The sequence below is a fragment of the Triticum aestivum genome, chromosome 2B (genome assembly GCF_018294505.1).
Source record: "Triticum aestivum cultivar Chinese Spring chromosome 2B, IWGSC CS RefSeq v2.1, whole genome shotgun sequence".
Taxonomy (NCBI): Eukaryota; Viridiplantae; Streptophyta; class Magnoliopsida; order Poales; family Poaceae; genus Triticum; species Triticum aestivum.
In genome coordinates this window covers 719,756,175-719,783,788 of record NC_057798.1, presented here as the reverse complement: position 1 = coordinate 719,783,788, position 27,614 = coordinate 719,756,175, and the positions used below count along the sequence as shown (strand labels likewise).

The following is a 27,614-nucleotide window of genomic DNA, read 5'->3' as shown; positions in this document are numbered from 1 at the left end:
CCACTCGTGGAGAACACGTCGCCTGACCTGCACGAAGCCAAAAGCACACCACGCCAGCTACCACGCCGCCGCCCGCGGACACCCAGCAAAGAGGGAAAGCCACTTGGGGCAATCGAAGAGGATGAAACAGCCCCGAGCCAAGCCACAGCAGCGATCACGAGAGCAAAATCAGTCGCCGCAGAGAAGAACCGGGTACTCAACAACACGGCTGCCAGCCCCGCCGGAGAGAAACCACCAGAGGGGACGCCGGATCTGCAATCGCTAGCCGCTGTAGAGAGGACAAACCAGCTGCCAGACGCCTCCACATCAAGGCAACACTCACCCAAACCTGCAGCATCCCCAGGCGGCGTCTCCATGGAGAGCACGACGCGCACGGCGCCGCCGCCGCCCAATCCGGAGAGGATTTTGAGCTTTCGCTCGGGAGCAAGGTAGGGGGTGGGCAAGGAGGGTCCTCAACGGCGCCTCTAGGAAGGAAAGCGGCGCCCTTGGGCGTCGCCGCCGCCGAGGCCGGACCAGCCGGCCTAGGGTTTCCCCCGGACCCAGACCTGAGCCACCAGCCCCTCACCAGCCAGCGTGCAGGCAGCCAAGGCCGCCGGACACCATGGGTGGGGAGGAGGAGTGAGCCAGAGAGGTGGAGGAGTCATACCTTCAGATCTGACGAGAAGAAGGCCTCCCGCCGCGACCACCAACCACCAGGGCCTCACCGCCTGGACGGCCGAGGAACCTGGACACCAGCACCAACGGAGGCCGCCAGCCGAACGCCGACGCCTTGCCACCTGGGGCCGCCGCCCCGACGACCGCAGCCCTCCGCGAGAAAAACGGAGCGGCGAGATCCCCGCCGCCACCGTCACCGGCGGCCACACGGGCTTGCCCGGCGACCTCCTCGGGTGGCGGCGAGGGAGGTAGGGGGAGGGGTGGGGGTGGCGGCGCGGAGGAACCCTAGTCGCCGCCCGAGCCGCCCGAGCGGACGGCGCGGGGGCTGGGAGGGGAAAGGGGCATATGTGGTTTCTTTTTGGAGCCTTCCATTTCTCTCCCCGCTCACATCCGATGACCCCAGCGCGACGTCCTCCCTCCCTCGCCTCCTCGGTTGCAGCACCGCCCCGTGCGTCGCCGCACTGCCGACTTGTGCCCCTCGCTGGTGGCTGTCGAAATTGTAGCACAACTAGCTATGAAGCTCCCGCTTCTGCCGTTTGCAGCTCTCCATCAGCCGGTTCCACCATGTGGTCGTCATGGTTGTAGCATTCCCAACATCACCATCTCTGGCTCACTGCCGTCATTGGCTTCCACCACTATGTTCATCAACAAAAACTCGGCACGAAAATGGTGTTCGCTGATGATAGCAAAAAAACAAAATGAATCCCAGGAAAAAATGTGTCGCCGCCGATGGTCGCTTCAAAAGAACCTCGCCCGATCCAGATAACATTTTTTGTCGGTTCTAGCAAAACAAAAAGTCGGTGCCAGTAAAACGACTCGAATGGTCGTCTAGTTCCGGCACTGGTCAAGTGTGGATGCATTTTTTTCGCTGGCTAGTTCCAGCAAAAAAATCACATGTTGTAGCATCGAAGTCAGCCGCCTCCACCATCTGCATCTGCTGATTGCGGCTTTTCATCCGGCCTGTTTCGGCAACTAACCGATTGTAGTATCGAGGATCACCATCTCCATCACCACCAGCTTGTTGTTAGAGCATCTTCAGCCGCGCCCCCAACAGGCCCCCTCAAGGCGATTTTTTAGCGCCGGTGGCCGAAAATCGGCCCAGTCGCGTCCCCCAGGATCTCGTTTAGCGCCGGTTTGGGCGAAATCCGGAGCCGACGATCCCGCCCCGAACCTAAACGACCGGGTGTCGCCTGGGCGCCGGCACAAGCGAAAAGCGGTGTGGGCCCGCTCTGTCGGCGACTGGAAGCCGACTGGAAGCCCTTTTCCCGTCGTTTCCTCTCGCGCTCACACCTCTCTTCTCCATTCCTCCCGCCAATCCCCCGCCTCCTCCTTGTCATTCCGCCGGCCATGCCACCGAAGAAGTACGTGATGCCGCGCGCCGCGACGGATCCCGCCGCCGCCGCCACCCAGCCGAAGCAAAGGAAGCCGAGGGCTCCACTCTCCAAGCCCCCCGGCATGACCAATGCAGAGTGGAAGGCGGATGTGGAGCGCCGGGAGGCCGTCACCGCCGATAGGCGCAACAGGGCCAAGAAGGCGAGGGAAAAAGCGACGTATGCTGCGGCGGTGGCGGCGGCGGAGCGTGCCGCCGAACAGGCGGAGGTGGCGCGCGCTGCGATGGCAAATCCACCCGGTGGGCACCCGTACGCGGCCTGGAGCCAGCAGAGCGTCGGCTCTCCGGCCGGGTTCTCGTCGTCGCCGCACCCATGGAGCACGCCGTAGTCGGGCTATGCCGATGGGGACGCTCACGGTGGTTTCAAACCCAATATCACGTTCCCCCACGGGCGTCCTGCCCAGCGCACGCCCTCGCCCGCGTTCGTCGGCCTGCAGTACCCGCCTTACACGTACTCGCCGCCGGACTATGCAGCCTCACCGACGCCCCCTCTTCGCCGCGGCCTGTACTCGCATGCCTCATCCATGTCGCATCTCAGCGACGCCAACACGAGGAGGCCGGCATGGGCGACATCATCGCAGCCGGCTCCGCTGCCGCCGCCGCTTCACCCGGATTCACTATGCAGGACGGCTTGATTGACCTCGCCGACATGGACGGCGAGGGCGACTACGGCGAGGAAGAGCCGGAGGAGGAGAAAGAAGAGGAGGAGGAGCCGGCGCCGACGAAGAAAGGCAAGAAGAAGAAGAAGAAGACGGCGGCAAAGTCCGGCGGGCCGCACATCAAATGGGCATCCAAGGAAGAGGAGTGCCTCGCCAAAGCGTGGAAGGTCGTCTGCCTCGACCCGGTCACCGACACGAATCAGAGCATTGAGACGTACTGGGACTGCATCAAGGCCGAGTTCGACGAGCGGAAGCTCGTCGACCCCTACTTCAAAGGCATGCACATGAAGCGGGGGTCGAAGGGGATGGCGAACCATTGGTCGCTCATCCAAACAGCGTGCAACAAATGGCATGGGATTGTCGAGGAGGTCGCGGCTCGCCCGGAGAGCGGTACCAGCGTCGAGGATCAGGTATCGCACGCCGTTCTTTTGCTCCACGAGCGGTCTTTCGCCTTGTACACGCCTTGTAGGCGCCCTGGCGCACGCTCTAGTGTCGACTGATGTCCTTTCTTTGGTGCAGCTGCTACGCATGTTCGCCATGTTCCGCGACGACAACAGCGATGCAGACTTCAAGTACCTCCACGTCTTCAAGCGGATCAACAAGTGCGAGAAATGGGCGGCCGTCCGACGCATCCTCGCCAAGGCCAAAGAGACGTATAAACCGGACGCGCCGACCGCGGGCGCGAGCGACGGGCGTCCGGACGGCAACAAAGGTGCCAAGAAGGCGAAATACGCTGAGTCGACCGCCGCGCGCGTGCAAGAGTCCATCGAACACTGCATCGCCGATGCCAAACCAGAGCCGCCGAGCGATAGGAGAAAACTGAGGCGAGGTGGGCTGTTTTGATGACGAACAGCGCCGTCCAACTCGACTTGCTCTGGACCAGCTGTCACGCCCAATATGCGATACTATCCTAAAGAGACTCAAAGTTCCCACCAAGGATAGAACCGCATATTGAAACGCTTTTGCAAGGTGGGTATCATTACATCAACATTACATAATAGATGGGGATACATACAAGAGGCATACAATGCCACACGAATACAACAACATTATACATAAGAGCACCATCCGACTACGGATGAAACACAAACAGAAACTCAAACGATATCCACCCTGCTAGCCCAGGCTGCCGACCTGGAACCTATCCCCTGATCGAAGAAGAAGCAGAAGAAGAACTCCAAAACAAGCAAACATCGCTCTTGCATTATGATCATCGCGAAACCTGCACCTGCAACTGTTGTTGTAGTAATCTGTGAGCCACAAGGACTCAGCAATCCCATTACCATGGGTATCAAGACTAGCAAAGCTTAAAGGGAAAGGAAGGGGTAAAGTGGTGAGGTTGCAGCAGCGACTAAGCATATATGGTGGCTAACATACGCAAATAAGAGCGAGAAGAGAGCAAATGGAACGGTCGTGAAGCTAGCAATGATCAAGAAGTGATCCTGAACTCCTACTTACGTCAAACATAACCCAAAAACCGTGTTCACTTTCCGGACTCCGCCGAAAAGAGACCATCATGGCTACACAGGCGGTTGATGCGTTTTAATTCGGATCTGGTGTCAAGTTATCTACAACCGGACATTAACAAATTCTCATCTGCCGCATAACCGCGGACACGGCTTTCGAAAGTTTAAACCCTGCAGGGGTGTCCCAACTTAGCCCATGATAAGCTATCGCGATCAATGAAGGATACTCCTTCTCCCAGGAAGACCCGATCAGACTCGGAATCCCGGTTACAAGACATTTCGACAATGGTAAAACAAGACCAGCAAAGCCGCCCAAGTGCCGAAAAATCCCGATAGGAGTTGCACATATCTCGTTCTTAGGGCACACCGGATGAGCCAGACGTCGGGTTGGCATAGACCCTGGTTGCCCAAGGGGCGCCGGACATCGCTCAGGTTGGACCAGCACTCGAAGGAGAACTGGCCCGGGGGGGTAAATAAAGATGACCCTCGGGCTCGCAAAAACCCAAGGGAAAAAGGCTTAGGTGGCAAATGGTAAAACCAAGTTTGGGCCTTGCTGGAGGAGTTTTATTCAAAGCGAACTATCAAGGGGGTCCCATAAATCACCCAACCGCGTAAGGAACGCAAAATCAAGGAACATAATTCCGGTATGACGGAAACTAGGGTGGCAAGAGTGGAACAAAACGCCATGCATAAGGCCGAGTCTTCCACCCTTTACCAAATATATAGATGCATTAATTGAATAAGAGATATTGTGATATCCCAATATAACCCTGTCCACCATGGAGCAATCTTCAACTTCACCTGCAACTAGCAATGCTATAAGAGGGGCTGAGCAAAACGGTAACATAGCCAAACAATGGTTTGCTAAGAAGGGTGTGAAGGTTAGAGGCTGATATAGCAATTTGGGAGGCTTGAAGAGCAATTGATAGGTAGCGCAGCAAAGCGATAGAACGAAGCAACTAGCATAGCAATGATAGTAGTGAGATCCAAGGTGACGATCATCTTGCTTGAAATCCCGCTAGGAAGAAGAACGAGTCCATGAAGAAGATGAAGCCACGAAGATGAACCAAGCGCAGACGAACGAATCCTCACGATCGCAACGAAACAGGAACTATCGAGAAGAAGCACACAACATGGTAAACACACCACACATAAACAAGGCATGATGCTCAACCAAGTATGATGCATGACAAGGCTAGATGAAGCTACTCATGGCAAGAGATGATGCAAACAAGAGCAACACATCAAGGCAAGTTTAAATGAGGCCGGGAACAACATATAACAATTCCGGTAAGTCCTCATACGCAAATTTTGAAATTGGTCCAGATCTGAATACCTTATGTTCAAGTTGTTAAACAGCAAGTTAAGATACACCAAGATGATCTACACGAGATTCTAGTCAAGTTACATATAAAGTTCATTATATTTGGAGCTACGGCCTAGAAGATATGAGCAAAAACAAGTTAAACATGCCATTGATGTAAAATGCATACAAACATCAAGCAAACACCTCAAAACAAGGATGCAACATGATAATATGAAACTACATGTAAAATCAAGCAAGTTTCATATAGAGCACACTCAAAACGGAGCAACGGTTCAACACACACACACTATACAAGTTATAGCAACAATCTGTCCAAAACAGCAACTAGGCATATTACAAGCATCAAAACAACATGCTACAGCACCCCAACATGAAAACAAAAGGCATGGACATGATTTACAGGTAAAGCATAACAAAACATGAACACTAAGCTATCTCCAGAAATCACTAGAACATGCTCCAAAACACATGGCAAGATTGCATATAGTAACAGTTTCAGACTTTGCAGAAATAACATCAGGTTGCAATGTTTAGATCTATCAAACAACATGCTACAGGAACTTATCATAGAAACTTAAGGCATGGCATGATACAACTAAATTCATAGAACAAAAGTCCTTTACTGACCATGAGCCAAAAAAGATCAGAAGATAAGATTGCACCCATGTAAACATAGCAAGTTTCGTTAACAGATTCAGGAAACAGAGCATGGCATTAACAGCATTATGAAGGCATCTTTGCGAGCTCGATTCACTCATCACAAGCCATTGCATGACGAGATAAGCATAGCATCAGCAAGAAGACATGTTTATGAAGCTAACCATGGCAAGAACAAGTTCATAGCATGCAAGGATCAACTACAACAACCTTGGCAAAATTGAATAACATGTAAACAATCTGCCAGGAAACATTTTATAGCAAAAGTAGAGCAAGAAAAATGACATGCTAGACTACTCCATAATTGCAAACAGGGGCATTGATGAATAAAGCATAACCATGTACTCAAAACATCCTTGCTGAAGTATCTCAAAATATGCATGGATCTCTCTGTAGCATCAAGTTTACATGGCATAAAAATAACAGCAGAACAGGGACTGAAATCAGCAACATCATGAAGCCTAGTTTGTATGCTTGTTCTAGTCACCACATTGATCACAAAAATACATGGCATACACCCCTGTAAAGATGGCATGGCATAGTACAAAACACATGTAGAGATCATGCCCAAAAGATGCACACAATAAATATAGCAAAAATGACAAATGCCCACAAACTGTTAAGAATCAGAAACTAACATTATATAGCACTCTTGCATCAGAGATTTGGGCATTGAGATGACCTCAAATGAACATGGCCCAATGAAACAAAATGAAGAGCACAACCTGATGAACATTTTGACATATCATGCGCATGAAACGGAGCTACGGATGCAGAGTTATGATGCAATGAACAAGGCTAAATAATGTGACGGAAGAAAAGACTTAAGAGGATTTCGGGGTCAACCTAGGGTGGATCTGGATCTGAATCGGGCTTCGGGCACGCGGATCGAGGCGGGTCGGTGCGAGCTCGCCAGAGTTAGGGCGACGCGGCGACCGGAGAGGCGGCGGGGAGGCGCCGACGGGATGGTGACGGCGACCGGGGCAGCGGAGCGGGGCGGCACGGGCGCCGGACCTGCGGGCGGAGGCGGAGGCCGGCGAGCTCCGGTGGCCGGGCGGGATGCGGGGCCACGCCGACGGCGGAGAGGCGGCGGTGGCCGGCTGGGAGGCGGAGGCCGGCGGCGGGGAGGCGTGCGGTGGCCGGGCGGCGATGACCGCGGGCGCGGCAGGAGGGCGGAGGAGCGAATCTGGGCCGTGGGGGCCGGCGACGGGCCAGGCGGTCCAGCGGCGCGGGGGCGGCGGACGCGCCACGTGTCGCGGCCTGGTTGGCTGGGCGCGGCGGCGGGAATCGTCCGGCGGCGGCCAGACGTGTCCGGTGGCGACGAGATGATTTTTTTGGGGGGTTTGCCCGAAAATTTTGGAGGGGGAGGTGTTTATATAGGAAGAGGGAGCTAGGAGGCTCCAAATGAGGTGCGATTTTGGCCCACACGATCGTGATTGAACGATCGAGAGCATGGAAGTGACTTAGATGGGTTATTGGGCTGTTTTGGAAGGGTGTTGGGCTGCAACCCAAAAGAGGCCTTGGCGGAAACCCGGTTAACCGTTGGAGTATCAAACGACCTTCAAATTATACGAAACTTGATAGGCGGTCTACCGGTGCTATACCAAGGCCACTTGGCAAGCCTCGGTCCATTCCGAGAATGTTTAATACCCGCTCACAACAAGAGACAAAAGGGGAATGCCGGAGGACATCGGAGTGCCGGATTGCAAAACGGACAACGGGGAAAATGCTCGGATGCATGAAACGAACACGTTTGCAAAAAAAATGCACATGATGACATGATAAAATGCAACACGCAAGCAAATGACAAGGCGACAAACGATGAATAACTGGCAGACACCTGGCGCTTCGAATCCGGGGCGTTACACCAGCGCCGCCGCGAAGCTCAAAGCTCAAGACGCCAAGAAGAGGAACAACGATGTTGCCTTTTTGATGGGCGGCGCTGACATGCTCCAGAGCGGCGCCGAGAAGCTCTAGGCGTGGTTCTTGGCCAATCGCAGCCTCATCCTGGCCCAGATACCGGCGACGCCGACGCCGCCGCCTAGCCCGGCGGCTGATGACGATGCCTCCGCGACACCCAGCCCCACCGACGACGATGCCTCCGCCATGCCGAACAGCCCGGAAGCCGCGATAAACAGCCGGGTAGCCGCGTCGACTCCTCCCAACCCGCGTACGCCGCCGACGACGACGCCGGAGTTGAGCTCGAAGTCTGATGCCTTCCGCGTCCTTTCTTTTTTGTACGCCGAACTACATTTGATCACCGATCTGTGGCACCATGAATCGCCGAACTATTGCGATGATCACCAATTTGTTGTGTCTTTGAGCGGGAATGATGGATTTCGAATATGAAGCGCCTTCGGGGGCGGTACCTGGGCGTGTGGCTGGGGAGAGATGAACCCCAGGGATCGAAATAGCGCCGGCTCGCCCCCAAGCCGCTCTTTTTCGGCGCACTTGAGGGCCGAACGGCTGGAGATGCTCTTACGCCGTTGCAGCTGCTACTCGCCGCACCGTCTGTCACAAAACCACGTCTGGCCGCCACTGCCACCCAGTTGCAGCAGGGCCGGACGCGATTGGGCCAGCCCATCAGGCGCGAAGCGTCTTTTTCTTTTTCGTATCGCGCGACTTAAAAATACACAAGAGACAAAAAGTGACTGACAAGGATTCATACTTGGAACCTATTGCTTCTAAGCTCATCCCGCGAACCATTCTAGCTGACGACTTTTGTGTCAAATGGGAGCGCGAACTTATATAATACTAAGACACTGCAAGTTTGAGATTTGAAACATTTATAATTTCAAAACATTTTCTTGGAAATGGTCAATAATTTTGAAATCCGAGTATTATTAAAAGCAAAAAACAGTTTTTAAAATTTTAAATATTTTTTAATTATATATATTTTAAAATAAACAGACTGAAATCTTGAAAACACGAACCATTTTTTAAAATCCCAAAGCATTTTTTGAAGTGCGAAATAGACCGGGATCAGAAAGTTCGGTGTGCTTATTTCAGGTATTGATAGTTCATGGTTTGATTTAGCTTTCATCTACAGATTGAAGGTTTATTTTAGACATTTTCCTGTGTGCGAGCGACCGAAATCTTACCCAGTCGTCCGTATTATGTCAACTATCCTTGTTTGGCAACGTCCTAAAGGTTTAAATAGATCGGGATCAGAAAGTTTGGTGTGCTTATTTCAGGTATTGATAGGTTTGATTTAGCTTTCATCTATAAATTATAGGTTTATTTTAGACTTTTCCCTGTGTGCGACCGACCGAAATCTTACTCCATCGTCCGTATTACATAGTTTCTCATGTGCCCAATTGGTATTTTTTGGCCACATCAGCGCCTGAAAGTGGGACCCACCGGTTAATTAGGTCATCAAACGGACTAAAGTCCACTAGATTTTGTGTGGAGATGTGTCTCCGGCAGATATATCCTTGGTGGATTTGCTTGGATCTGATCATAGTTCGTCTACGTTCGTGCGTCTTCAAATTGGATCCTTTCGATATACGCTACTCTTCAACGGTGGCGGTTGTTGTTCTGGTGCGCTAGTCCTATAGGGCCTTGCACGGCGACTTCCCGACTGTCTACTACAACAAGGTTTGGTCGGCTCCGGCGAGGGAGGGGCGATGACGAACCTAAACATATTTTTATTTATTTTTTGTGTTTTTTGTAATGCCATGATTGAAGATAAATAGATCAAAAGTTTTCTCGCAAAAAAACACATTACCGCATTACCAATGGAGCCAGAAGGTTTATTTTTCTTGCCATCACAGTATTTTGGATTTGGATTTATTTTTGTTGGCATGGTACCATTTCCATTTATGAGCCAAAGTGCTCATCTTTCATGTGTTTTCTTCTTGTTTTTCTTGCGTAAATCAACGTAGCTGACAACTATGAATTTTTTTTTGATCGAATGCCAAATTGTTTTTTACCCGAAACAATAGGAAAACATCCTAGTATGAAATTTGTATATAAAACTAGTATGGTTAGCACAGAAGTTCAACAGTTAAGGGGCAAGTAAGAGGTAAACTTTACATGGGTAAGTTAAAACCGGATAAGAAGCATGGGATCCGCTTTTGAAGAATCCATGCCTTCAGTTTGTGTTATGCATTTGCTTGGTCCTATGGATCATCAGTATCAGATCTTCTCGAAGATGGGAGCGCCAGGTAATGACTTGAAGGAGGATGTTCTAGAAGATGAGGTCTTTCACGGGTTTTCGTGCAAAATTTGCTTTCCGTTCCTGAAGAAGGGGCAGTACACGATTCACATATGCCCCTTTCGCATCAACATCTCGAAGTTGCTCGTTGTTTGAGGTAAGTATAAAGGATATCAGCTCTGTCCCGGGAATCGAAGGATACAGAAATATGGAATCGAGCACAGATCATAGGAAACAAGCAGAAACAAGCAAGCACAGATTCAAACAAAACAGGACGGGGGTATATAACTGTGTGCAGACAACGGGCCAGCCTGAACATCTCTAATCTGCCTCCCTTGATATATGCATCAGCTGGTTGATCTTGTTCTTGTTGGAGCAAGTTCATCTATCAAACACATGAAGGTGCAAATTAAACGCTTTCATGTTTTTCTTGGTTTCTGGGTTCAACACTTTGTGTTCTATTGCTGAAGAAGCAAGTAAAATGCTTCTTGCACAGGATACACCGCAGTTAGCTACTTGTGCCTGACATTAGGCATTCAGGAGACTAAAATGTCCAAACTCCATCTAGCTAATGTTTATTATTGAATTGTGGGGCCCCCAGTTAAGGAGGATCCCCTTCAAAAATTAGCGTATGCTGCTAATTGCAGTGTGCACACGGTATTCTTTAGTAAAAGGCGAAAGAATAGTTCGCTTTGTGCCCGCTGCGCAGCTGCGTGCTTTCGAATGCAAGCCGTGGCCCTCCTTATATACTGCTCCCTCCTAACGCTGCGACATCGAGGAGCGATGTGGGACTAATCTCTGCGGGAACCTCCACCACCGCGCAGCCGCTGTAGGTGAAAAGGCCGAGGCGTTCGCAGCTAGGAGAAGCCCACTGGGCCAGGTAATACAACTATCGGGTGCAGCGGCAGCACACAAGCCTTCCTGTTTTATTCTCCTATTTTTTTTAGAACGAAGCCGTTCCTGATTTTGCTGTGCCCCGGGTAGCAAACAGTGGTCTAAAGTTATTATGCACCACGTCTCACGACTCATTCATATATATGAGGAAATAATAGTTACTACTCCCTCGGTTCACTTCTATAAGTCGTTTCAACAAGTAAAAATGAACTACTTTGCACACTATCTGAAATGTCTTTAAGGTCTTAAAGTGAACAGAGAGAGCACAAACAAAAATCAAAATCACGTTACGCAACAAACCATGCTGGCTGCTGCACCAGGACACATACAATGCATCTTATTTGGCAACACTCACAATCACAAACCATGTAGCATATTATATTATCACACATACCACGAGTTGATGTGATGATGTCGACGATGACCGGTCTCATGCACACATCATGCCAGTCAGCCTGAAGCTGCATGCTGTACTACACGAGGGCGTAGACGCCCGCCTTCCCGATGCCGCACAGCCCGGTCCATTAGTTCCCCTGCTCATGAGGAAGAAGCCATTCTCGCCAAACGTCTGCCCCCATGAGTTCTTGACGACCCAGCACTTCTCCCCGTCTCAGACGGTCAGACCCCATATCCCACCACGAGCACCGCGTGGTCCAGCCGGCGACCTTGAAGTGCTGTATATGCCACTCTTGAAGTGCTACAGGCTGCGGTCATGTCGTGTCGATGCCGGCGACCGTCGGGCCCATTGTATATATGGCCTCCTGCAGAAACTTCTCTCCTGACCTTAGAGCATCTCCAGCCGTTCGGCCCCCCAGCGCACCGCCCGGCGCTATTTTGGCTCTTCGGCCGGCGCTTTTTTGGCCCTGGGGCAATCTAGTTCCCATCCACGCCCCCAGGTGCTGCCTCCAAGACGTCATAAATTCAAACTTGTCATTCCTGCTATCCAAAAAACGTCACTAGTCCGGCGATCAGCGCCACAAGTCCGACGGTCAGTTCGGCGATTATCATGCCACAGTTCGGCGATCAATAACGAAAGTTCAGCGGTCAAAAGGAAGGGCGCGTAGGTAAGGCAATGCATCAAGCGGCGTCGACCTCCGGCGTCGGGCTGGCGGGAGTCGGCATGAGCGGGCCGGTCGGCATCGGCGCGGCTTCTATGTTGGGCGTCGTGGAGGCATCATCGCTCGGGCTTGGCAGCGGCGTTGGGGTCGGCGTGGGAGTTGGCGCGGCCGCCGATGACATCTGGTTCAAGATGACGCCACGCTCCACTATGTCTGAAACTGTGGAGATTATCGTTGATATGGATAATAATAAAATGGATACTCCTGTTGAAGAACTCACTATCTCGCATACTAAAAAAATCGAATCGGTAGTGACAATATTATTGAAAAAGGGGTTATTCAAGATTTCTTTACTTGTGCCGGTGTTTTACCTTTTATGGGTGGTTCTATTTTTCATAGAACTAGTAGTCTTGCGGATGCTATCTCCATGCTTATAGTTGAACTTGAAAGGCAGTTTATGCACATGCACCCTTGCATACAAAGGTTTTTTTTAGAATTTTCCAATTTTGAGCATTCTTCTGTTAAGCGCGCCGCTACTATCTTTTTAGCACATGAGTTCAGATTTATAATAAAAGAGGCCAAAGAAATCTTTGCGCACCATAGGGTGGATGCTGGCCGTCCTCCCATAGAGGCAATCCTCTTTGATCAAGAGGAAATTATGCGTTTTCAATCTTTAGACTATATTGCTTTTAATGAAAACCTTAGAAAAAAGGTTCCTACCAATGTTCTAGTTGAAGAATTTCCGAACTTAACAATGATTTTGCTATTTGAAATAATGAGTTAGGATATTCTCTTGAGTATAGGCTTACGAAGTTCTGCCAAAAGAATGCTTATAATGATGAATTGGTTGTGCAATATGAAGGGCCAAGGGAGGATCCCATACCTCCCGAGATTGATCTTGGGGACTTCAGTCCCATTAAATTTAGCCATTTTGATCACTTTTTCTTGCCTTAAAGAAAACTTGCTGCTGAACGTAGGGAATATGAAATGAGTTTTCGTGATCTATCTTATTATTATGGCAATAGTTAGATCTATTCTCGCTTTTATACCTAGCTAGGGGCGTTAAACAATAGCGCTTGTTGGGAGGCAACCCAATTTTATTTTTGTTCCTTGCTTTTTGTTCCTATTTAGTAATAAATATCTCATTTAGTCTTTGGTTAGATGTGTTTTCATGTTTTAATTAGTGTTTGTGCCAAGTAGAACCTATAGGATAACCTTGGGTGAAAGTTAATTTGATTTTGCTGAAAAACAGAAACTTTGCATGCACGAGAAAAAATTCAATAAATCACAGAAACGTGCTTTTGCGTTGATTATTTTTTCTGTAAATCAATAGACAAATTACATAGGACATCCTATTTTGGTAGGATTTTTGGAGTTGCAGAAGTATTCGAAAGTTACAGATTGCTACAGAATGTTCTATTTTTGACAGATTCTGTTTTTCGCGTGTTGTTTGCTTATTTTGATGAATCTATGGCTAGTATCGGGGGGTATGAACCATATAGAAGTTGTAATACATTAGGTTTAACACCAATATAAATAAAGAATGAGTTCATTACAGTACCTTATGTGGTGGATTTTCTTTCTTGCACTAACGGAGCTTATAAGATTTCCTGTTGAGTTTTGTGTTGTGAAGTTTTCAAGTTTTGGGTAAAGATTTGATGGACTATGGAATAAGGAGTGGCAAAAGGTTAAGCTTGGGGATGCCCATGGCACCCCAAGATATTCAAGGACAACCAAAATCCTAAGCTTGGGGATGCCCTGGAAGGCATCCCCTCTTTCGTCTTTGTCTATCGGTAACTTTACTTGGAGCTATATTTTTATTTATCACATGATATGTGTTTTCCTTGGAGCGTCTTGTATGATATGAGTATTTGCTTTTTAGTTTACCACAATCATCCTTGTTGTACACACCTTTTGGGAGAGACCCACATGATTTAAAATTATTAGAATACTCTATGTGCTTCTGTGACGACCCCGATTCAATCGTACACTAATCATACACGCAAATGTGTACGATCAAGATCAGGGACTCACGGGAAGATATCCCAACACAACTCTAGACACAAATCAAATAATACAAGCTCGATATACAAGAGAGTCAGCGGAAGCAACAATATCCGAGAACAGACATAAGTAAACAAGGGTGCCTTAAGAAGGCTAGCACAAAAGCAACACGATCGAAGAGGCAAGGCCTCCTGCCTGGGACCTCCTAACTACTCCTAGTCGTCGTCGGTCTCCATGTAGTAGTATCCGTCAGCGGTGGCATCTGGCTCCAGGGACCCACCATCTGGTTGCATCAACTGGAAATAAGAAAGAAGGGGGAAAGGGGGTAGCAAAGCAACCGTGAGTACTCATCCAAAGTACTCGCAAGCATCAGATCTATACTAAGTATGCATTGGTACCAAATGGAAGGTTTGAATCTGTGGACTGAATTGCAGAAAGCTAGAATAGAGGGGGAAGGCCTAGCCTATCGAAGACTAGCATCTTCAAGCAGCTCCAAGCATCTTGCAGCATGTAGAAGAGTAAAGAATAACAGTTTAATATTTAACAAACATGTTGTAGCAACAACACCCAGAGATCCTTCCTCGACTCCCTGCAAGAAAGCAATCCCGGAGCCACATATCCATCACATATCTCAAGTATCCATTTCTAGTTATATAAGATCAGGATATAAGTCTGAACGTCCATTACCGCGGACACGGTATTAGAATATATAACTTCCCTGCAGGGGTGCACCATGTTACCCAACACGCTCGATCACTCTGGCCGGACACACCTTTCTGGGGTCAATGCCCGCCCTCGGAAGATCAACACGTCGCAGCCCTACCTAGGCTCAACAGAGAGGTCCCCGCCGGTCTACATCCTAAGCACTCCGGGGTCTTGGTCCCATCGCTCGCAGCACTCTGGGTCGTTGCGAGCAGGATGAATACCAGCATCGCCTCGGATGGCTAGCATGATCCGACCATGCCGCACTGCTGAACTGGACGTCTGACAAAGCTTCGACTGATATTGCGACGTCGAGGCCCATATCTATTCTCGCATGGTGGTTAGTGTGTAAAGGCCAGAGGCCAACTCAGAACAAATACCCAAACCTGTTAGTGCATTGGGGGCTCACAGAAATGAGCAGAGACTCACGATAAGGTGACCCCGTCGCCCCGTCTCATGGACTTACGGCAAGGGCCCAGACTGCCCGGCCGTGCCATGTGGAAAACTCGCGGGTGCTCTACGGGCCCGCCCGACTTTCACATCAACTCGCGGGTATCCCTCAGGGCCGACCCGACTTCAACAATGGTCTCAAGTAAAGTCAAGGTAACCGTGTGTCCAGACATCAAGGGGAAAACCCGAGGAATCACCCCCGGTGGATTCCACTCAATGTAATCATCAAGGTGAACGTAAGAGGGATCACCCTCGAGGTTCACACTTGAGGTGTTGAACGACAGAGCCGTATCGGGAATGGTGAAAGAGGAAATCACCCTCGATGACCACGACTGAATAACTACACTACAGAATTATCATCAGGAGTGCGTTATGAGGGATCACCCTCGGCACTCCATAGTAGCTCTGCAGAGTCGAGCAACCAAAGGGGCGTGATGTGATGTGAGGTGTCGGGCTCTGGTCGTCGATCACGTTGATCGAGTCATCGATGATGAAGCAGGGGCAACAAGGACAAGTGGGGGTCACTGATGGATCACTAACCAACCTATACTAAGCAGTTTAGGATAAGCAGGTAGGTAACAATAACAGGTACAAAAGCAGGCTATGCATCAGAATAGGAGCAAACAATAATAGCAGTAAAATATAATGCAATCATGAGAGTATAGAATGGGCGATATCGGGATGATCAAAGGGGGGCTTGCCTGGTTGCTCAGAGAAGAAGGAGGGTCGTCGTCGACGTAGTCGGTCACAGTGGCATCAGCAGCAGCCTCGGGTCTACCGGAGAGAAGAGGGGGAAGAAACGATAAATAAAGAGCAAACATATACATGAAAAGTCAACAAGCAGAGCTAGGAGTGACCTAACGCAGTACTACGCGATATAGGTGAAGGGGGAATTCAACAGGGAATGTTTTCCCTGTTCTGGGCCTGCGTCAGACAGATGACCGGAGGGGGAATGTTCCATGTTCGAATTGTTAGAGGCATCAGACTGGTAAATGGACCACGTATTCAGATTTGTCTCGTTGTTCTGAGCAACTTTCATGTATAAAACATTTTCATCCGAGGTATGGTTTTTTTCTATGAATTTTCAAAGATTAAACCATTTTCAGAAATTTATTTATTAATAGAAATGGACTATGACGTCAGCATGACGTGTTGATGACGCCAGCAGTTAACAGGACGGCTGACCAGGTCAAGCTGACCAGTGGGTCCTACCGGTCATAGACAAAGGACTAACAGAAGTTTAAACTAACTAAAATGGGGTTAAGTAACAGTTGGGACCCACATGTTAGTGGAAGATTAGGTTACTAATTACTTTTATTTATAAAAACATTTAAGGAGACTAATTAACAGAGGGGACCCACATGTCAGTGGGCCACGGTGCCAAGTCAGCACGTTGACTGGGTCAACCCAGTTAACGGGGCCCGTGGGGCCTGCTGGCAGCGACCCTGGGGGGTGGCCCTAGGTCGGCCACGTCGGCGGCTGGCGCCGGAGTTGCACCTGCGAGCTCTCCGCGGTGGCGAGTCCGCCAGAGAGGCTCGGATTTTCGCTACAGAGCATCAAAACCCGCGTTTTCACCTGCGTTCGAACACTGGCGGTGCCGTGCGTCGAGTGGTGGCAGTAGCGCAGCCGGACTTGGACGGAATCGGCGCCGGTGACGAGCAGAGGCGAAGGCGCGTACGGGTGCTCAACGGAAACGGCGCTACGGCATGAAGCAACTCGAACGGAAGGGCTAGGCGGTATTGCGCGACGCGGTGAAGCTAACAGGCATATGCCCGTGACCATTTGGTCACCGGAAGCACACCGGCAGCGAGCGTAGGCGGCGACGCGTTCGGGCGCTCGTCGAGGTAGGTGCTAAGGGGCACGGGAAGGGAAGCAAGTGTCACGGTCGGCCTCAGCGAGCAGCCCCTGAGCACACTCGTGTGCTCGGGTGAGCATGACGATGCCCACAGCGACGACGGTGAGGTATGCGGCAGAGCTGCGTTCGGACGGCGATGGCAGCGGTGGCTACGGTGACAGAAACGCATGGGAGAGGAAGGGGAACGTCGCGCGGGCTTACAGTGAGCCTGTAGTTGTGCTTAAGCGTGCTCGGGGAAGATCGACGCCGACGAATCGACGACGAAGGCAAAGAGAACCGTAGGGGAAGAAGAGGTTGCCAGGCTCGCTGCGGTGGCTCCTAGCTTGGTTCGGTGGTCGAGGAAGACGTCGTGGGGCACGACGGCGCTCGGGGACTCATCGGAGAGTGACAGGGACAACATAGTCGGCACGGCAGACGGCGCAGGGCGCGTCGGCGAGGCGGATCTGGAGGAGGGGGGGCGAGTGTGCGAGGGGATAGGGACTGGCGCGAGTAGGGGGAGGCAGGGGAAGTGGGAGGCGAGGGGGCCGAGTCGTCGGGGCATCGAGGCCTTATCCTCCCCTCGACGCCGGCGAGGGGGTCCGGTGGTGACCGCGCCCTATAGCGGCGCGCGACTGAGGAACAGGAAGGGGGCGCGGTGCGGGGAGCTGGGCCGACTTGCTGTGGTGGGCCAAGGCCCATGTGAAGGCCAGGGGCTAAGGCCCTTCTTCTCCTTTTTTAAACAGTTTTTCTTTTCTTTTAAAACTTCTGTTTCAAATAGTTTAGGCCAGTTAAACACTTTGCAAAAATGTTGGTTCACCACCAATATTAGTTATGCATTATTCGGCACAAGATGAACATTTTAGATTTCATGTCTGACAAAAATGAATTTTTGACTTTAGATTAGATTTGAATTTGAATAGTGATTTGGATCAATTGAAGATTAGCAACAGTATCATGATGGCATGGCACCATTAACAGGGGATTACTATAGCATGACACTAGGGGTGTTACAAATCTCCTCCACTACAAGAAATCTCGTCCCGAGATTTAAGTGCGGAAGTAAATAATAACTCCGGGAGAACTGACCCTTATAGGGTTAATTATCTGGTGAAGAATTCAGGGAATGAGGCAGACATATCTCTCGAGTTGAAACTTAATAAAACATCGAGAGCAAAGTATGAAGGTACAATAGGGAGTTTCAAGCGAATGGACAAACGATCGATACCCGAACAGAGTGTGAGAAGGGGGTTCAGAGCATCGGGAATAGATCATGTCTCGTAAGGTGGCTCGTGACAACACACAAAGCCATGAGCAAATGATACTTCGGAAAAAAGGATATACAAGAGAGTCAGGTTCCGATCCTGCAGAACTGTGGGTTATGAGCCCACCATGTTGGTTAAAAGTAAAAAGGGGGTCGATAGTAAGGCATGTCAGAGGATAGCATGTCAGTTATGTTGGCAACAACGTTCGTACCAAGGGCGAGGGACGAAGAGAACCATTTTCCTGCTTGTTGAACAAGGCGGCAGCGGAAATTGACTGGAGCCGCATTGAGCGAAGTAGCACAACCTTCAGGGGAATAATCCCTAGTCAAGAAGTACGCTGCACAGGAAAAATCACACTAGATGTAGTGTTCGGCTCGCCGGACAATTATAGATCCGAAGAGGTCACGTTCCAAGTGGCCCCATTCGGCAGCGGATATCACGCTTTGTTAGGGCGAGAGGCATTCACAATCTTCCAAGCTATACCCCATTACGGGTACATGAAGCTCAAAATGCCCGGACCCAATGGAATAATCACTCTCGCCAGTGATCCAGATACAGCACTCCGCGCTGAAAATAAGACAGCCGCACTGGCCCTAGAGGCATTATCCGAAGCCCTAGCGGCAGAGGAATTAACTGCGCTGCACTCCGTGGTGGATAGGGACGATGTGATACTCGATAAGAGGTCCAAGTCCACCTCTTTTAAACCAGCAGACGAAATAGTCAAATTTCAGGTCCATCCAACGGACCCCACAAAGACGGCATCCATTGGGGCACAATTAAATCCTGATGTAGAAGCCGCACTACGAGAATTCCTTCGGGAAAATTGGGACATTTTTGCCTGGCACCCTTCAGACATGCCAGGAATCCCACGCAGGCTGGCAGAGCACAGCCTAAATATCCTAAAAGGATTCAAGCCAGTCAAACAAGCTCTTCGGCGATTTTCCAAACCCAAAAGACAAGCAATGGGAGAGGAGCTAGCCAAACTCTTAGAAGCCGGATTCATCAGAGATATCAAACATCCGGACTGGCTAGCCAACCTAGTAATGGTACCAAAAAAGGACAAATCCTGGTGCCTCTGCGTCGATTTCAAAGACCTTAATAAGGCCTATCCAAAGGACCCTTTCCCTCTCCCTCGCATCGACCAAATCATCGATGCTACCACAGGGCACGACTCATTGTGCTTCCTCGATGCATACTTCGGATACCATCAAATCAAGATGGTGGAAAAAGACCAGGCCGCAATGGCATTCATTACTCCATATGGGCCATTCTGCTTCAACACAATGCCCTTCGGACTCAAAAACGCCGGCGCAACATATCAACGCATGATTCAGACATGTCTGGCTACCCAGATAGGCAAAACGGTAGAGGCATACGTAGACGATGTGGTCGTCAAGACCAAACACGTCGAAACTCTAGTAGATGACTTGAGGGTGACATTTGACAACCTCCGAGCATATGACATTAAGCTCAACCCGGAAAAGTGTGTCTTCGGAGTACCAGCCGGAAAGCTTTTGGGCTTCATCGTATCCGGTAGAGGAATTGAAGCAAACCCAGCCAAGATCCGAGCTCTGTCACAATTGGATATCCCAAAAGACCTCAAGCAAATACAAAAACTAACTGGGTGCGTAGCGGCTCTAAGCCGCTTCATCTCCCGTTTGGGAGAAAAGGCTCTGCCCCTCTATCGCCTCCTCCGGCGCACCGAACACTTCGAATGGACGGATGCCGCCACAGCTGGACTCGAAGAAATCAAGGCCATACTGGCAACAAATCCGCTCCTGGCCGCGCCCAACCTGGGCGAACCTATGTTATTATATATCGCAACAACACATCAAGTTGTCAGCGTGGTACTCGTCGTCGAACGAGAAACTGAAGGGCACAGATTCCCTCTTCGAAAACCAATGTACTACGTATCCACTGTCTTAACTCCATGCAATTCCCGGTACCCACATTATCAAAAGATAGCGTATGCGGTGTTCATGGCATCCCGGAAGCTGCGACACTACTTTCAAGAGTGTTCCATAACGGTGGCCTCCGAAGTACCTCTCAACGATATTATAAACAATCGCGACGCAATGGGCATGATTGCAAAATGGGCCATTGAGCTCTTACCATTTGACATAACCTACAAACCACGGCGAGCTATAAAGTCGCAAGTCCTGGCTGACTTCGTCGCCGAATGGACCGAAGCCGAACTCCCTAAAGAGTACGGTGCGTACTCCAATTGGATCATGCATTTCGATGGATCCAAAATGTTGGCTGGCTTGGGGGCTGGCGTCGTCTTGACGTCCCCAACTGGAGACACAGTCCAATACATATTTCGAATAATGTACATGGACTCCAACAACGCAGCCGAATACGAGGCCCTTCTACACGGCCTCCGGATGGCAATCTCCATGGGCATTCAACGCCTAGAGGTGCGCGGGGATTCAAACCTCGCAATATCCCAAGTAAATGGAGACTTTGATGCCAAATATCCGAAAATGGCAGCTTACCGTGACGCCGTCCTAAAAATGTCAGCCCGGTTCGAAGGACTTGAATTCCATCATGTAGCCCGGGATAATAACCAGGCAGCAGACGTGTTAGCACGCATCGGCGCAAAACGTGACGCCGTCCCTCCAAACATCTTCCTAGAACGGCTCTTTAAGCCATCCGTATTATGGGAAGAGGAGTCCGGAAATAACAATCCGGAACCAGCTGCGTAGCACCTAACTCAGACAATTCGGACGCAATCGGCGGCTCAGCCAATGAAATAACACCTTCAGCCCATGAAATAATGGCAGTAATTTGCCCCGTGGACGGAACCATTCCTAGCCTACCTAATCAGGCAGGAACTTCTCGAAGACCAAAATGAGGCCCGCTGCATAGTTCGGCGATCTAAAGCCTACAAGGTCCATGAGGGAGAACTTTATAAGAAAAGCACAACCGGAGTCCTTCAAAGGTGTATCTCCGAAGAGGAAGGGCGAAATCTCCTGGCTGAAATTCACGCCGGACTCGGCGGGCACCACGCTGCAGCCCGGGCCCTTGTAGGCAAGGCCTTCCGTACAGGATTTTATTGGCCACAGCCCGGGCATCCCATGTCCGGATGGGACTTTCCTTGGCGTGGAAGGCAATCTTGGCGATACGGATGTGTAGATCTCTTTACCTTTGTAACCCACTCTGTGTAACCCTAGCCCTCTCCGGTGTCTATATAAACCGGATGGCTTTAGTCCATAGGACGAACAACAATCATACCATAGGCTAGCTTCTAGGGTTTAGCCTCCTTGATTCTCGTGGTAGATCTACTCTTGTAACCCACATCATCAATATTAATCAAGCAGGACGTAGGGTTTTACCTCCATCAAGAGGGCCCGAACCTGGGTAAAAACATCGTGTCCCTCGTCTCCTGTTACCATCTGCCTAGACGCACAGTTCGGGACCCCCTACCCGAGATCCACCGGTTTTGACACCGACACAGATGCTCAGGACTTAGTCCAACGATGCGTCGGTTGCCAGCTCTTTGCTAATCAGAGCCACATGCCACCCACCACCCTCAAAACTATACCCATCACCTGGCCGTTCGCGGTCTGGGGGCTTGACATAGTTGGACCCCTTAAAGGGGGAACCCACAAGCACAAATACTTATTGGTCATGATGGACAAATTCACCAAATGGATTGAAGCCAAGCCAGTTAAAACGGCAGAATCCGGACCTGTGATAGACTTCATATCCGGGGTAGTACACCGTTTTGGCGTCTCCCACAGCATCATCACTGATAACAACACGAATTTCATGGCCTAGGAGGTTAAACTCTGGTGCAAAAACATGGGCATCAAGCTCGACTATGCTTCAGTCTATCACCCTCAAACTAACGGTCAAGTCGAGCGAGCAAATGGTCTAATCATGAGCGGCATCAAACCCAGACTAGTGTGGTCCCTCAAGGAATCTAACACGCACTGGGTAGAGGAGCTCGACTCCGTACTCTGGGGGCTGCGGACCACGCCAAACCGAACTACCGGATTCACACCATTTTTTATGGTGTACGGCGCAGAGGCAGTTCTGCCCTGCGATATAATTCATGACTCACCTCGCGTGCGCATGTACGAAGAAAGAGAAGCCGAGCTGGATCGGCAAGACAGTTTGGATGCCTTAGAGGAGGAGCAGGACGTGGCAAAAGCTCGTTCCGCATTTTATCAACAGCAGGCTCGAAGATATCAAAGCAGAGAAGTACGGGCCAAAGCTTACAATGTTGGTGAACTTGTTCTACGCTTGCCGGACAAGAAAAAGGACAAACTTAAGCCCAAGTGGGAAGGTCCCTTCATCATCGACCAAGTCCTGACCGGCGGAGCATACCGTCTACGTAACGCATCTGACAACCGACTCGAGCCGAACCCATGGAACGCAGCCCATCTCCGAAGATTCTATGCCTAACGCCGGACTCAGAGTTCGTCTCACTCCTGCGTCCACCTTTTTACATTTTCACTATCTCTTGTCCTCCTCCTTCTTCCCACTCTTTTTTTCAATACCTTTGATAGGCTGATTTGCGCATTGTTCGCACACACTTGATGTGCTCCTAGCACTCGTTATACCTGGGGGCTTCTTTAACAGAAGCTTATTCATACGGGCTTCATGCCCAACACATGTGTCATACTTCCGCATGTACCTTTTATTCACCATTATATGCATCGATGTGACTTAAGTTTTGGCCAAGCTGGGTTGCTTGGCTCCTGTGCTTACCCCTACGTTCCCGATTGTTCGGCTAGGAGGTAAAGGGAGCACCTCTGCGATTGTTACTGCCGGGTCACCCGGATGTGTACCTCAGACTGGGTGAAGCTGAAAGCTAGCATTCTTAAGAGAATATTCAGTCGGTGAATTGAAAGATGATTTATTATTTACTTATTTTTTGCCCCCAGATGCTTTTTCTGCTATTTTCGCAGTCCGGACATGCACTTTAGGGCATGCCTCCCAGGGAAAGGAACCCTTAACGGAACTATTCTCCCTGGAAGATGTTTCTTACTAACCATGTAATATAACATAGCTAGTTGGGCACTTGTCTGATAAAGCAATTATGACCCCGACGCCTTGTCTCCACGCGTGCCCCGGTTCTTCTATAACCGTAAGGGTATTCGGACACACTCCAGACTGTTGGGTCCGGAGGTTGAAGCGAAAAGGTCCGCAAAGACAAACGATCTACAATCCGGCTAGAAGGCATTTTACATGTCATTTCAAATTACATCGTCAAACTGACTGATTGTACTCCTCTTCAATCCCATCTAACAGGCTGTCTAATTTAGAGTCCTGTTGGGAATATTTCGCGGCCAGTTCTACTTGGCCGTACATCAAGCTCACATGGATCTCCTTCCCATCAGGCCCCGCAGGTCCGACCTCGGCCATGTGGTTTGGGTCAGCCTTCGGATATCGCGTCTTCACCATGGCCCAGGCCTCCCTGGCGCCTTGACGACAGGCCGATATTTTCCACAGACGGAGGCGTCGCCGTGCTCCCTGAAGCTTCTCAGCAAGCTCTCCAAGGCCCTCGGGTAGGGAGACGGAAGGCCATAAAGCCTGAACGACGCCACTCATCGCCTGCCGAACACGTTCGAGCAGTTGAACCAGCTCGGGAAGTTGGTCACCCGTTGAACCAGGCATTTCCTCCGCAGGGCGACCTGTGAGCACACCTAAAGACACATTTTTGTCAATCGACTTCCTCGCCGAATTCTTCTTTTCAAAGGAATTTGCTCAAGCACTTACTATAAATGCCGCGACGAAGCCGCTGATTCTCCTTCAGGGAGCCAGACAGCTGGGCCCGAACACCTTTCAGCTCTTCTCCTAGCTGGGTGTGGGCATCTTGGAGCTTGTTTCTCTCCTGCTGCACCTTCATAAGCACCCTCTCGCTGGCCTTTAGCTGACATAGTAGCTGTTGCTTGTCCGGATCTAGTCCGGCGCCCTCTGCAATATTATTGTCAGATTTACGCACATGCCGTACTTTGTTAACTACTTATATTTTCGAAGTACGTATTACCAGCGGGGGTCTCTGTGGCTCCCCCTGTGGTGGCTAGTGCGGCCTCAAGTTGGGCCTTGCACTCTTGGAGCTCCTGGGACAGGTGGGTATTCTTCGCCGTAAGATCCAGCATAATAAATGATCCTTAAATTAGTTATTTTAACTATTTTAAGTCTCGGGGGCTACTAGCATATATAACTATTAAAATTACTTACCCGTATGTCCTTCACATACTGCTCCGTGGCTCTGGTTAAACCATCTTGAGCAGCACGGAGGTGCGCGTTTCCCGCATCAAAGGCATTCAACGCCTCCGGGGAGAAACACGCGTCACGAAGAACTGTCCGGCGACGCCTGTGATTCATGGCGCTCTCCACCTCAGACCGGGTGGCGGACAGCCTGTCGGCATCCTCCGTCGGAGGAGCATCCGGCTCTTGCCTTGTGTTCGCCTCCACTTCCGGACCACGCGATGGAGCGTGGCTGGCGGAGGCTTGATTGGCAACCTCTTCAGACACTGTCCGGCGAGCGCTCTTTCTCCTGGAAAAAGTTATGAGCGTTAATATACCTCATAGGGATCTTTCCCTTAAAAACAACGGCGCACCATACCATTGCGGCGACGTTTCGATATGCGTCGCACTCCTCTTCCGCCTGCTGGGCCGAACTGACCCTTGCTGGTCAGCCGCCGCAGGTTCGGCTTCTCGCCTTAAAGGAACCTCCTACGATGCACCATCAGTATAGGATGGTCAGAATCAAGCATGGATCAAATGATGGTGTCAAGACCTCGGTCGTAGTCACCTGGGAGGCCGGAATCAAACCGGGGTAGTCAGCCATAATGGCGACTAGGGCATTGTCCGTGCTAAGTTGGTGGAACACCCCGTCAATCAGCTCCACCTTTATGTCCGAATCCTCTTCGGAGGTCGGATCAAGGGATCGTTCCGGATCCTCGGGCTGTGGAGTTAGGCTTCGTATGCCCTCCACGTCCCGGCGCAGCTCCTGCGCCGAAATCACAAAGTAAAATACTTGACTTTAGAAGTATGGATCGGGTAGATAAAACGTCCGCTTACCCAGCTCCGAGGGTTATTCATGGAGAATCCGTTCAATGGATTCGTGCGGAGAAAGTCCTCCTCCTCCCCCTTGTACAAGCCGGAGAGGATCTTTGCCAGATCGGCTACCGAGCTCGGCCCTCTACGGCCGTGACGGGTGGCGTCGTCTTCCCCATTGAAATCCCACATAAGGTGGCCCCTATATTAGAGCGGATGCACCCCTCGCATAATGCACGTGGCCATGATTCCAATCATGGTCAATCCGGAGTGGGCCAGTAACCTAATCCGGCCCATCAGATAATGGACGCTCCTATCATCCTCCTGTTGAGGGCTCCGCGGGCGCCAACTCAGGTGTTTCTTCAAGGGAGCATTGCTGAACTCCGGGAGGCCGATCCGAACTAGATCTGGCAGAGGGGCATCCTCCATGTAGAACCATTCCGAAGGCCAGTCTTCGGATGCCTTCTTCGGGGTGCCGGATAGATATCCGGTCCCGGCGATGCGCCATATTTCGGCTCCGCCCACTTGATATATCGACCCCTCATAAGAATGGGGTACAAGGCAAAACAATCTCTTCCACAACGCAAAATGGGGCTCGATGCCCAGGAACAGCTCGCAAAGAGCTACAAAGCCCGCGATGTGCAAAATGGAGGTAGGTGTGAGGTGGTGGAGCTGGAGTCCGTAGAACTCCAGGAGCCCCCGGAGAAACGGATGTATGGGAAATCCAAGTCCCCTTATTAGATAAGGGACGAAGCATACCCGCTCTCCTTTGGAAGGGTTGGGGGCGCTCTCCGCCTGCTTTCCACCCTGGAAGGTGGCCAGTCCGGCTCGAACCGGAACCATGAAAGCTGGGGGAAGATATCCCTCGGTTTGGAGCGCCACTAGCTCGCTGTGTGGAACTGAGCATCTCCCCCAATCTCCTGGCTTAGGGCTGGGAGCGCGAGAGGAGGAGCTGCGTCGACTATCCATGATGGACTGGATTTTTGTCAGAAGCGCTTTGATGAGAACTTGCGAATGGGGGATGGTGTGAGCTGGATCTAGATCCTCGCCTCTCTTATAGGCGGCTCATTCGCGCGGCTAGGGGGTAAAATGTAAAAATACCCTAGCTTTTCACATTCATACGACACGTGGAAGAAGGCCATTATTGGGCGTAGAAGCCAAGGAGCGCAACATTTATAAGGAAGCCGTACACTATTCGACAGGAACATAAAGTTTGAAGGAGAACCCGCCTTGCAACGCCGAAGACAATATACGCGCCGGACTCGTCGTCGCTGAAGCCTGGTTTGGGGGCTACTGAGGGAGTCCCGGACTAGGGGGTGTCTGGATAGCCGAACTATCATCATCAGCCGAAATCCAAGACTATGAAGATACAAGATTGAAGACTTCGTCCTGTGTCCGGATGGGACTTTCCTTGGCGTGGAAGGAAAGCTTGGCGATGCGGATATGTAGATCTCCTACCATTGTAACCAACTCTATGTAACCCTAGCCCTCTCCGGTGTCTATATAAACCGGATGGCTTTAGTCCATAGGACGAACAACAATCATACCATAGGCTAGATTCTAGGGTTTAGCCTCCTTGATCTCGTGGTAGATCCACTCTTGTAACACACATCATCAATATTAATCAAGCAGGACGTAGGGTTTTACCTCCATCAAGAGGGCCCGAACCTGGGTAAAACATCGTGTCCCTTGTCTCCTGTTACCATCCGCCTAGATGCACAATTCGGGACCCCCTACCCGAGATCCGCCGGTTTTGACACCGACAGCTATATATACCCCTCCACCTCCTCTTCATTCGTTGAGAGAGCCATCAGAACAAGCCTACACTTCCAGCATCCTATTTCTAAGAGAGAACTACCTACTCATGTGTTGAGGCCAAGATATTCCATTCCTACCATATGAGTCTTGATCTCTAGCCTTCCCCAAGTTGCTTTCCACTCAAATCTTCTTTCTACCAAATCCAAATCCTGTGAGAGAGAGTTGAGTGTTGGGGAGACTATCATTTGAAGCACAAGAGCAAGGAGTTCATCATCAACGCACCATTTGCTACTTCTTGGAGAGTGGTGTCTCCTAGATTGGCTAGGTGT

At 50.5% G+C, this 27,614-nt stretch overlaps 1 non-coding gene across 1 annotated transcript; it reads right to left on the bottom strand.

The window, feature by feature from the left end:
• Nucleotides 1–10,901: 10,901 nt before the first annotated feature.
• LOC123047717 (U5 spliceosomal RNA) lies at nucleotides 10,902–11,020 on the bottom strand. Its single transcript, XR_006423091.1, has one exon. It is a non-coding gene; the product is annotated as a U5 spliceosomal RNA (small nuclear RNA).
• Nucleotides 11,021–27,614: the final 16,594 nt, after the last annotated feature.